Raw genomic sequence first — 13357 nt, 5'->3', positions numbered from 1 at the left:
CAGCGTGTGCCATATATAAGACGCACTGCAGCAAAGCCTCCTTCCAAACCCACAACCTCTATCACCTAGAAGGACAAGGGCATTAGATACATGGGAATGCCACCTCCTGCAAGTTCCCCTCCAAATCACACATCATCCTGACTTGGAACTATATCACTGTTATCATTATGTCAACATGTCACTGGATCAAATTCCTCAAACTCTCTTCCTAACAGCATTGTGGGTGCACCTACACCAGAAGGACTACAGCAGTTCAAGAAGGCAGCTCACCATCACCTTCTCATGGTCAATTAGGGACATGCAACAAATGCTGGCTTTGCCAGCGACACTCACATTCAGCATTTGAACAAAAAAAGTCTCAAAAGGCGACCATCTCCACTTTCTTGTATCAATCTCCACCCACATCACTCCGCCCCAGTCCCAATCCTATCCCTGGAAAAAACTGTTCCTCCAATTAACTTACAACTGCACTTTTAAAATCCCAACTGCCTAGCCTTTGGCCCTGCATTCACTATGGCACTTCTACAGCTGCTGATTTGCTCAACCACACCCTCACCGCCACCTTTGATGTCATAGTACCCAGTAAAACGAGTACTCTCTCACCCTGAGTCATCAACTCCACTCCCTCAAGTCCAAGAGATGCCAGACTTCAGCGAATATGGCAGACAACTGGTTTAGCCACTAGCCGTCTGAAATGGTTGGACAATATAAAGCATTATTTGGTCCTGCTCTCCTCTGCTAAAAACAAATCACTATTCTAGGATTATCCTGGGATGCAAGGATAACCCCCAGATTCTTATTACTGCAAATTGTCTTCTTAAATCCCTCTCCCCATACCTTCAACACTCACCTACAACAAGTAGGAGAAGCTCGTGGACTACTTTGTTACTACAACTGAGACCATCCGATCGACTACCTCTGCCACTTCCTTCCCTTCCCCAACCCACGAGTCCAGATGTCCTCTAAAATTCCCCAGCCTAGCCCTGAACTCAGATTTTTCTCTCCCATCTGCCCGAATGCCCTCTCCCAGATCATCCCGTCCAACCTCCTGCTCCCTCAATCCTTTCCCACAGACTGCTGACTGCCCAATTTCCTTTTCTGGTTCCCATGTTAGCTAAAGGTTAACAGTACTCTCTCCTCAGGTACTGTTCCCCTCTCCTTCAAATCTGCCATCATCACCCCTCTCCTCAAAAAAATCTTGCAATCTACTACCCCACCTCCAACCTCACTTTCCTCTCCACATGTCCTTGAACATATTGTTGCCTCCCAAACCAGTGTCCATCTTTTCCAGAACTCCATGTTTGAATCCCTCCAATCAGGTTGCCGCCCGATCACACTACCGAAACATCTCTTATCCAAGTCTCAAACGATATCCTATGTGACTGTGACAAAGGTAAACTATCCCACCTCATCCTTCTCTACCTCTCTGCAGCCTTTGACACAGCTGACCACACCATCCTCCTCCAACACCTCTCCAAAATTCAGATGGGTGAGAATGAACTCATCTGACTCCACTCTTAACTATCTAATCATAACCAGAGAATTAGCTGCAATGGTTTCTCTTCCTGCTGTTACCTCTAGTGTTGCTCAAGGATCTATGCTTGGCCCCTATTTCTCATCTGCATGCTGCCCCTCTACAACATCATCCACAAACAGCATTAGTTTTCACATTTATGCTGACGACACCCAGCTCTGCCTCACCACCACCCCTCTCAACCGCCTCTAAATCATACAGCTTGTCCGAGATCCATATCAACAGAAATTTCCTCCAAATACTGGGAAGACCGAAGCCACTCTCTTTGTTCCCTGCCACAAGCTCAATCCCACCCCAACAACTGCCTGAGGCTGTAGGAGACCGTTCGCAAAGCTGCTGTCATATTTAACCAAGATAAGCTTCCGACCACATATCCACGCCATCACTAAGACTGCTCATTTCCTCCACCATAACATCACTCTGTCTTAGCTCATCAGCTGCTGAATCCCTCATTAGTGCCTTTGTTATCTCTAGACTTGACTATTTCGACATGCTCCTGGCCAACCTCCCATATTCTACCCTTCCTAAACTGGAGGTCAGCCAAAACTCTGCTGCCTGTGTCTGAACTCACAAGAGGTCTCATTCACCTATCACCCTGTACTCACTTACCTACATTGGTTCCCGGTCAAGCAATGCCTCGATTTTAAAATTCTCATCTTTGTTTTCAAATCCCTCCTGACTCACCCCTTCCTACCTCTAATCTCCTCCAGCCCCACAATCCTCCAAGATATCTGAACTCGTCTAATTCTGACCTCGCACATTCCCAATTTTAAATCGCTCCACCATTGGTGGCCATGTCTTCAGCTGCCAAGGCCCTAAGCTCTAGAATTACCTCTCTAAACTTCTCTGCATCTCTTTCCCCCTTTTAAGACACTCTTTAAAACCTACCTCTTTAGCCAAGCTTTTGATCATCTGCTCTAATATCTTTATGTGGCATGGTGGCAAATTTTGCTTTATAATGCTCCTATGAAGCACTTTGGCATGTTTAATTACGTTAAAAGTGCTACATGAATTCAAGTTGCTGTTGTGCCAAAAGTAAACTATCCTTTCCCATCCTTCCCGACTTGCCTTGCAGCCTTTGACCACACCATCCTCCTCCAACGTCTCTCCTCAGGCATCCAACTGGATGGGACCACCCTTGTCTGGTTCCATTCTTATCTATCCAATCGTAGCCAGAGAATCCCTGCAATGGCATCTCTTCCTGCTCCCGCACCATTACCTCTGGACATCTCCAGGAATCTATCCTTCTACTGCTCATCTACATGCTGCCCTTCGGCAACGTCATCCAAAAACAATGCCAGGTTCCAAATTTACACTGCAGATGCCAAGTTCTACTTCACCATCACCTCTGTCTGATTTGCCATACTACGTACCCGACATCCAGTATTAGATGAGCAGTAATTTCCTGCAACTTAGTATTGTGAAGACTGAAGCCACTGTCTATGGTATATGCCACAAATTCCATTCCCTAGCCACCAACTCCATCCTTCTTCCTGGCAACTGCCTGAGGCTGAAGCAGATCATTTGCAATCTTGGTGTGATATGACTCCAAGATGAGCTTCCAACCACATCCATCACCAAGACCACCTACTTCACCTCGAACATCTCCAGCCCTGCCTCAGCTCATCCCTCATAAAAGCCTCATCCATTCCTTTGGTACTTCTAGACTTGTTTATTCCAATGCTCTCCTGGCCAGCCTCCCATTTTACACTCTACATAAACTTGATCTCACCCAAAACTCTGCTGCCCATACCCTCGCCACAAGTCCCAATCAAACATCACCCCTGTGCTTGATGATCTACGTGTTGCCAGACTGGAAACACATCAATATTAAAATTTGCATCCTCGTTTTCAAATCCCTTCATGGCCTCACGCGTCTTTTATCTCCTTCGGCTCTACAAGCCTTTAAGATCTCTGCAAGCCCACCAATTCTGGCCTCTTATGCATCCCCGATTTTAATTGTACCACTCTTGGTGGCTGTGCCTTCAGTTGCATAAGCCCCAAACTCCAGAATTCCATCCCCAAGCTTCTCCACCTCTCCTTCCTCCTTTAAGATGCGCCTTAAAAGCTACTTCTTCACCCAAGTTTTTGGTCATCTGTCCCAATATCTCCTTATATGGTTCAGCATCCAATTTTGTTTGATAACACTCCTGTGAAGTGCCTTGGGATGTTTTACAAGGTGAAAGGCACGATACAAATGCAAGTTGTTGCTTTATTTTGTTCCCTGCATAAATTAAACAATCTCTTCTCTATTTTATTATAGTGGGACTATTCCATTTTATAGTTCATTACAAGAACATGGAATGTCATATTAGGCAAGAACAGAAGGATGATGAGATTTGCATAAAGAAGCTACTCAGAAATGTGTACATATATATGCCTAATTGCTCTACTTTACATTTTCAGTTATATTTTTATTTCGTAGCCTTAACTTAATGTGTAATTTTCTTAAACTGGCTACCATAAGCAAGCTCCATTATATATGGCAGAAATCCTTTTTGGTGTGTTTGTACATTGCGTTTCCCCTTCACAGTGTTATCATGCATTACACTTCCATAATTTATTCGTAGTTTTCTCCTATCGCAATTTGTCTTTCAATTTTCTCTATCAAAATCTGTGCTACTGATCAAGTTTCATGATGGTGCTCTTTTGAGTAAATTTCATCATAATCTGAATTCCAACAACTTAAGTAAATATCAACATTAGAAATTACATAAACTTGATGTCCAACAAGAATCTGTACTGGAACCTCAACTATTCACTATATTTATTAATGACACTGATAATGCAAGACAGCCATGTTTGCTGGTGACAAGGATTGGTGGCTTAGTAAGTAGCGTAGTCAGGGGCATAACATTACAGAGTGGTTGATAAAGTAAGGGGGTAAAACTGCAGCAGATTGATTTCAATGAAGGTAAGCACAAGGTCATCCATCTTGAACCAAAAAAAAGAGAGCCGAATATTTTTTTAAATGGCAAAATGCTAATAACAGGGGTCCATGTACACAGATCACTAAAAATATAGTAATTAGGTACAAAAAACATGAATGTCAGTCTCTAACGAGGACAGGGGAACATAAAGGGAGGTTTTTCTATGGCTATACAAAGCCCTGATTAGACTACATCCTCAGTACTGTGTACCGTTCTGGGCACTACACCTTAGAGGGGATATATTGGCCTTGGCAGGAGCGCAGCACGGTGGAACCAGAATTCCAAGGGTTAAGTTGCAAGGAGCTATCGCATAAACTAGTTTGTATTCTTTGGAATACAGAAAGTAGCATGATTGAGGTTAAAATTTTAAAAGAAATTGATCAGGTACATAGAGTGAAACCTTTTCTGCTGGTGAAGGAGTCTTGAACAAGAGAACATAACTTTAAAAACAAAGCAGGTCATTCGGGAGAGCAGTTTGGAAACACTTCTTCATGCAAAGGGTGGAACTTTCTCCTACAAAAAACAGTAGACGATACCTCAGTTAATAATTTTAAATCGGAGATTGTTATGTTCTTGTCCTTGGTTAGCAAGAATTTAAACGTGGAGTAGGAGTAGGCCATTTGGTCCTTCCAACCTGATCCGCTATCAATATGGTCATGGATGATCTTCTACCTCAACTTCACCTTCCCACACTATCCCCATATCTATTGACCTCTGCCTTAAATATACAGTCAATGACTTGAGCATCCACAGCCCTCTGGGTAGAGAATTCCAAAGATCCACAACCCTATGAGTGAAGAAATTTCCCCACATCTCAGTCATCGGGAGCTGGAATGTCCTATGAAGAGAGATTGGGGAAACTGGGCTTGTGTTCTCTAGAGCTTGGAAGAACGAGAGGTGATCTCATTGAGACCTACAAAATACTTAAAGGGATAGAGTGTGTAGAATGGCCGGGCAAGTTCGATGGGCTGAATGGACTACTCCAGCTCCTATGTTCCAATAAATGGCTGACCCCTTATTCTGAGACTGTGATCCCATGTTCTAGACTGCCCAGGCAGGACAAACATCCTCGCAGCATTTACCCAATCAAGCCCCTTAAGAATTATACTTGTTTCAATGAGATCACCACTCATTCTTTTAAATTCTAGGGACTACAAGCCAATCAACTCAATCCCTCCTCATAGGACAATCCCCCCCGACGCCCCACCCGCGCCCTCCCCACCCCACCCCAATCCCAGGAATTAATCTAGTGAGCCTTCATTACACTCCCTCTAGTGCAAGAATATCCTTCTTTTGGTAAGGAAAGCAAAACTATATACAGTATCCAGCTGTGGCCTCATCAAGGCCCTATACAATTGTATTACGACTTCTTTACTCAGACTCCAATCACTTTTTTAATAAAGACTTACATGTCATTTCCTTTCCTAATTGCTTGCTGTACCTGCATGTTAACTTTGTGATTGATATACAAGGACACCCAGGTTCCTTTGAATGCCAACAACATTTCCCAATGTCTGACCATTTAAAAATATTATTTTTAAAAATATTTTCCTTACAAAGTTGATAACTTCACACTTCCCCACATTATATTCCATCTGCCAGGTTCTTGTCCACTCACCTGACCTATCTATATCCTTTTGCAGCCCCATTATGTCTTCCTCACAGCTTACTATCCCACCTAACTTTGTATCAGCAAAATTGGATACATTATACTCTGTCCCTTCATCTAAGTCATCGCTATAGATAGTAAATAGCTGAGGCCCAAGCACTTATCCTTGCAGTACCCAACTAGTTACAGCCTGCCAACCCAAAAATGTTTAAACTCTGTTTATTCTCCTGTTTTTCTGATCGTTAACCAATCCTCAATCCATGCTAACGTATTACCACCAATCCCATGAGCCATAATTTTTTGTAATAGCCTGTGTGGCACCTTATCAAATGCTTCTTGAAAATCCAAAAAAACTACATCCCGATTCCTCCTTATCCACTCTGCCACGTTTTTTAAAAAATTAGTTTTGTGGGGTGTGGGTGTCGCTGGCAAGGCCAGCATTTATTGCCCATCCCAAATTGCCCTTGAACTGAGTGGCTTGCTAGGCCATTCCAGAGGGCAGTTAAGAGTCAACCACATCGCTGTGGGTCTGGAGTCACATGTAATCCAGACCAGGTAAGGACAGCAGATTTCCTTCCTTAAAAGGACATTAGTGAACCAGATGGGTTTTTACAACAATCGACAATGGTTTCATGGTCACAATTAGACTAGATTTTAATTCCAGATTTATTAATTGAATTCAAATTTCATCATCTGCCGTGACGGGATTCAAACCCATGTCCCCAGAGCACTAGCTCTGGATTACCAGGCTAGTGACACTACCACTACACCGCTGCCACCCCAATGGAGCTTCAATCTCCAAAAGACTAACAGATTTGTCAAACATGATTTCCCTTTCATAAATCAGTGTTGACTCTGCCTAATCATAGTAGGATACTTTTAAGTGCTCTGTTACCACGTCCCCAAAAATAGATTTGAGCATTTTCCCTACTACTGTCAGGCTTAACTGGTCTATAGTTCCTCGTTTTCTCTTCCTCCTTTATTGATGAGTGGGATTACGTTTGCCATCTTCCAATCCAGGGGGCTGTTCTTCCAGAATTCTCTAGATTCTAGATCAAAACGTATGCATCCACGATCTCTGGCGCTACCTCTTAAAATCCTAGGATGCAGGCCGTCAGGTCCAAGGGATTTGTCGACTTTAAATTCTATAATCTCTCCAGTTTTATTTCATCACTGATAACATCCCCAAGTTCCTTATTTTCACTAGCCCCTTGCTTTTCCACTATTTTCAGAATTTTGCGTCTTCTACTGTGAAGAGAGATACAATGTATTCATTTAAAGGTCTCTGCCATTTCCTTATTCACCATTATAATTTCTTCTGTCTCTGCCTCTAGGGGACCCACAATTACTCTCACTGATCTCTTCTTTTTTACATACCTACAGAAGCTTAATAAAAGGTATAAAAAAATATGGAGCCATGGCAGGTCGATGGAGTGGAGATACAGATCAGCATTATCTCACTGAATGGCAGAACAGCATCAAGGGACTGAATAGCCTACTCCTGTTTCTATAACTTACAACTCCAATCAGAGCTATTACAACCACACAAGTGCAACCAAATTGTCTTTGGACAATAGCGGTTCTAAAGCCTGTCGGTGTTCAAAGTTACATCCTGGACTATGTCATGGTCTTTACTGTACATCTTCGAAAACTAATCAAAACAGCAGTACTGTTCATTCTTAAAATGGGTACACCCACTCTTATGTTGGAAAAACTACTGTGCTTATTTTCTCCTATCCTAAGGGAATGAACTCAGGTACAGTTCCAGTCATCCTTCCGTACTTCACCAAAGTGACCTTTATTCAGATATGAACCTTTGAGCATCATCAGGCTATCTGACTGTGGGGACATAACAATTAAGCCCATTCCTCTCCTCACCTGATGTTCATAAATGCTTGCTTCCAACAATAACAGTTACACACTTAAAAAGACCAATTTAAGAACATCTACTGCTATCCTAACAGATCAGCTAATACTGCAGAGACCAAGCCTAGGACTTTTATTGTCAGGACAGGGTTCCCCATGTCCTCACTTTCCACCTCACCAGCCTCCACATCCAAAGGATCATCCTCCGCCGTGTCCAGCGTGATGCCACTACCAAGCGCATCTTCCCCTCCCGTCAGCATTCCGAAGGGATCGTTCCCTCCACGACACGCTGGTCCACTCCTCCATTACCCCCAACATCTCATCCCCTTCCCACAGCACCTTCCCATGCAATCGCAGGTGTAATACCTGCCCTCTTACCTCCTCTCTCCTGAAAAGTGTGTTTGGGGCCTTGGATAGTGAGGTGAAGCAGCGATTTACTTGTACTTTCAATTTAGTATACTGTATTCGCTGCTCACAATGTGCCTCTACATTGGGGAGACCGAACACAAATTGAGTGACCGCTTGCCATTTGAACACACACCCCTGCTCTCATGCCCACATCTCTGTCCTGGGCTTGCTGCAGTGTTCCAGTGATCATCAACACAAGCTCGAGGAACAGCATCTCATTTACCGATCAGCAGACTGTAGTGTGCCTAGACTGAACATTGAGTTTAATAATTTCAGAGCATAACTGACCCCCCTTTTTATTTTTAGTTATTTTTTCTTTATTTGTTTATTTTATTTTAATTTGTTTCATCATTCTTTTTTTTTTAAAAAACCACTTTTTTTTTCATGTCTGTGCTTTGGGCGAGGGCTGTTCATTTTTTTGTCCATTAATATCCTCTCTGCACCTATGTTTTGTCTTTAGCATACCATTAACATACCGTTTGCTCCATGATCTTCTGGTCAGTTATTCTCTGTGACCCTATCAACACCTTACCTTTTGTTATCTCTTGTCCCACCCCCACTTTATTTGCTTAAAACCTATTACATTTCTAACCTTTGCCAGTTCTGATGAAAGAGTTAACATTTCAGGTCAGTGACCTGCTTCTCTCTCCACAGATGCTGCCAGATCTGCTGAGTATTTCCAGCATTTTTTCTTATTTCAGATTTCCAACATCTGCAGTATCTTGCTTTTAGTTTTATTGCCTCTATGGCTCAGCTACTCACTTGCTAAACCTGATGAAAAATTGGTGAAAATGCAGATTATTTCATTATAAATAAAGTTTATGAAATGCAAATCACACTGTATATTTTAATTCCAGATAATGTCTGGAAGACTCAATATCCTAATATCAACCAGACCATATACAGTCCAAGCCCTGGAAAGATAGGCAACAGATTTGGAATTTTAAATTGCCTACTTCAACAGTTTAAAAAGGAAGCCAACCAGTTATATGAAATAATTTTAACATTACCCTAGGCAGACATTTCCGAAACATTGTGCAACATAAATTGATAAGATAACCTAAATCTACATCCAAAGACATTTCCCATTAAGGCACTGCTCACTCAAGTATTTCAAAGAGTTTCTAATTATATATCCACCATTTATATATTTGGAACTCATGCATTTTAGGTGATTGTGCATTGGGGGGGGGGGGGGGGAGTAAGAGAACTTGTTTTCATACAAAATTGCAAAATGAATTTCCATTGTGGAAGCCACTAATAACAATTAACAGAAGTATTCCAAGTCAGAACTCACAAACACAGATATGGCAGAATAATTGGATCGAAAAATTCTCAATGAACAAAAAACATGTCGCATTTCCACTAGTACTATATCTTTATATACTTTTAGTTTTAAATATATCCACTCCAAAGGAAACAGAAGCACCACAATTCTATTCAAACACCACCTTTTGCTGTCCACATAAGTTAACGTTAAACCCCATCAAAATTGGTATTAGGTCAATTGTAATTTTGCCCCTGTCCCCATACCAACTAAAAGGTGGTCTTTTTGTGGGTCAATGAGAGGAAAAAATATCCTAAAATATATTCACTTGTAATATATATATGCACTAGTCATTTATGATGCTTCCTAAATTCCACCCACGTAGGGTAGGGTAGACCTTCCAAAGACATGTAACTTTAAACATAACTTAAGGAAATACCACAATTCAAAAAGCAAAAACTTGACATTTCTTAAAATTGTTACATGCATTAACGATCCAATATATTCCAGAAAATGTTAGCATTTAAAATACTGTAATTCCATTGTATTGTACATTATGACCACTCTTGCTCCTCCTCTTGAATAACATTTTAGAAATGTTAAAACTCGATCTTGAAGAGTCCAATAAGATCTGCAATGAAACAACATCGTCTTACCTGTCCATTCATTAGACAAAACCCAAATTTCAGTTTGATTTGAAATTCGACTTACAAACTGTGCAGTGTTAATAATCCTCCTGACGTCAATCTTGGGCTCCAACTCACCTGAACCTTTCTTTCTCTCGATTGCCTTCGGGACCCGTCCTCCTTCCTTTTGCAATGGCAGTTCATTTAAATTAACGACATTTTACCATATATTGTTTAAAGACCCTATATCTCTCCCCCAAAAAAGAAATAAAAATCACACCCGAGTTGGATTAAGGTCTTGCATGAAAAGTTCCTGGTGCAACATGGCTGCCCTTCATCCTCAGCTATCCTGGCACTTCTGCACTATTAATGAAGGCGGGTGAGAAGTATGGAGCAGAAAGGGAAAAAAAACAGCAGACACAAAACGTGACCACCTCCTTGTTTTCCCAGCAGAACCCCCAAAATACGGCTCAATACCCCTATCCCCTCCTCAAATACCTCAATACCCCTGCATTTCCATGCTGCTCTACAACACTATTGGCTGGCTGGCCTAGGCCTAGGCTGGTGGGCAGTACCTCCTCCCCCCCCCCCCCCGCACACACACAAAAAAACGGACCCCGTTTTGCCAGAATTTTTTTTTTAAACATTGTAAAGATAATGCAGCCGCCGGCCTTGATTTCTGTATTGACCGTGCGGATTCGGCATGGCCGAGCTTATTTTTTTTCCTCCTCTATCTTTGGGTTTCTCTCTCTCCCTCTGTGTGTGTGTGTGTGCACTTACCGACTTGCCTTGTTGTTGGTGACAGCCCGGCCGGTCTCAGCCAATCAGCGCGCGCTTCTACCACCGCCCACCCCCCCCCCCCCCAAACCGGCCGGCAGCAGGCGCGAGCCGCCGCCGCGAGCCTCTCCACGAGCCCGAGCCGCTGCCACCAGCTCCTCACTTTCCACCTCCCTCACCACTGCTCCCCACACAAACACCGCTTTCAATGTATTGAGAATAAATCATGTTTTTAAAAAAACTCAATTTTTTTCTACTGAGGTACTTACTTTCTTGCTTTACCCCCCAACTCCGCGCCATTGTGCGTCACTTCCGCCATCTTAGGTTTCTCTAGGACCCTGATCACTTTGTAATTTTTTTTTAATGAGCCAAATACGATCATGTTAACTATTTTCTGGCGTGCTTGATATCCTGGGCCATCGTGTTACACGATGGAGGGAAATCAACCTCGTCCAAAAATGGAGCACCTTTTCACTAGAGGGGGTGCCTGTCAGTGTGGGCTCAGACATGTCTTGTTTGCGCCTCCATTTTCCCCGTGAACACATTTAAAAACGTGCATGTAACTTTAGACTTCCATTGGCCGCACACCTTTTGAAAGCCTAATATTTGTCAGTTCCTGTTTGCAGGAGGTTCTAGTAAATCTGCCTCTTCGTTTGCAAAGGACTAAAATCATGCAAAAAAGCTCGACAAGAGGGATACAAATGGCACCCTGAGGGACTGAGCCCATTTTATTTGGCTTGATCTCTGTTCCTTTAAACTCAATAATCCAGCCACAATGACATTTTAAAGTGCCGATTGAGGCGTTAGGTCACTTCAGAGTTTGGAAAGAACATAACATAACCTGGTTGTGAGTGGCCACGGGTTACAACATGATATGTGAAATAGTAAAAACTGAGATGGGATGTAGAGAAATCTCATTTCTCTCTAAAGTTCGAGGGTGAGGTTTTCGAGAGGCTGGGCGTTACGGTTTAGTAGTGCGGGGACTCTGTATAAATCAAGACTTCAGGTCTGAACGAAACAAAATGGATGAGTTCAGCAATTCTTCCTGGTTTACACACAGTCCGTGCTGGAATAAAATAACGGCATGTGAGAATAAAACAAATATATATTTTTCATTACTGAACCATGATGGGCGTTCTTCCCCATTATTTATTTCATGGGTACTTTATTTTAGAATTAGCGAACTCTTGGAGGATCAAAAACCCATTTTCGTTTTTGAAGATCTAAGCTTTGCAACTAATTAATAATCTTGGTGTTTTATTTATGCGCGTTTGCTATCTGTCTTCCCTTGGACAGCCCCCGACTACGCAAAAACAGCATTTTATATTTTTAAGATATGTCACGTAAAATAAATATTTCTCCCCTCTCTCAATCAGTCCCTAATCTTCCAGTCCCGGTGCACAGTTGGGTTATTTTACTCGGCCAGGACGGGCAACATCAGTCGACTCGCATTAGGCACATTTAATTTTTATTACAATAAACTTTTCTCGGTAGCAGATATTTTAAAACCCCTGAGATATATAAAAGTCACGGAGGTTTAGAATGCAGCCGTTTTTGTGAAACAGCATGATGTTTTGTCGCGTATTATTTCGTTAGGTCGCAGGAATTTATAGTGTTATCCCTTCATAAGTTGACTGTAGCCTGGTTGACAAAATGGATGAAAGAAGAATACCACTAGCAACATTTCCTTCATCATCGAACCTTTCCGTCCGAATGTACAAATTCAGGTCAAACATCCCTGTTTGTAACTTTGGATGGCGATGTGTTCCCCTCCGCCCTCATTTCTGCACAATCAACTATTTTAATAAAAACAATACATTTGTAATAGTTTATTTGTACTGTTCTCTGGCAAACAACATTTACATAGCCCCTTTAACTTAATAAAACGCCCCAAGGGGCTTCATAGGAGCATTATCAAACAATCTTTGACACCAAAACAATATAAAAAAGATTTGTAGCAACCCAAAGCTTCGGGGGTCCGAAATCTATCCCTGAGCCCTCTGCAAATCTATAATAAGATGCAGTTTTTGTCTGCACTGTTGATCAGCAGGTGGGTTGATTTGGTGGGCGGAGCCTGGTGCATATGGAGGCATGTGGGGCACACAGAGGACTGGAGTATGTGATGCATGTGCGGCTGCCAACGGTTGATGGCGCCGCAGATGGCAGTGGGGTGGGGAGGTCTTGGTGTAGAAAAAGAATAGTGAAGGTAAGGGGAGTCCAACAACAAAGTTACCCTGGCTGGAGGGATTGGGGAGTGGGGGAGGGACGGCATGAGAAGGATGGTTGATGGAGGCAGCAGCAGCGTGGGGGAGTGGTGGTTGGTGGAGGTAAAAAAAAAGC

The 13357-nt window shown here is 42.5% G+C and overlaps 1 protein-coding gene and 1 long non-coding RNA gene across 9 annotated transcripts in view; one reads left to right on the top strand and one right to left on the bottom strand.

Moving 5' to 3' along the window:
• Positions 1-9099, top strand: part of LOC137375827 (uncharacterized) — a 52900-nt gene extending 43801 nt beyond the window's left edge. The window contains exon 3 of the long non-coding RNA XR_010976071.1: positions 7457-9099. This is a non-coding gene — a long non-coding RNA (uncharacterized lncRNA). The remainder of the gene's footprint in view (positions 1-7456) is intronic.
• The window catches only part of LOC137375825 (histone-lysine N-methyltransferase NSD2-like), a 311894-nt gene extending 300587 nt beyond the window's left edge, over positions 1-11307 (bottom strand). For 3 of the 8 annotated variants that reach the window (XR_010976069.1, XR_010976070.1, XM_068043330.1), the window contains exon 1: positions 10379-11012. The gene's annotated coding sequence lies outside the window, so the exon portion shown is untranslated. The other 5 variants (XM_068043332.1, XM_068043331.1, XM_068043333.1 and 2 more) reach the window with 5 other exon arrangements.
• Between the last annotated feature and the right edge of the window lie 2050 nt (positions 11308-13357).

The sequence above is a fragment of the Heterodontus francisci genome, chromosome 12 (assembly GCF_036365525.1).
Source record: "Heterodontus francisci isolate sHetFra1 chromosome 12, sHetFra1.hap1, whole genome shotgun sequence".
NCBI lineage: Eukaryota > Metazoa > Chordata > Chondrichthyes > Heterodontiformes > Heterodontidae > Heterodontus > Heterodontus francisci.
This window is presented reverse-complemented; position numbering and strand designations above follow the sequence as displayed.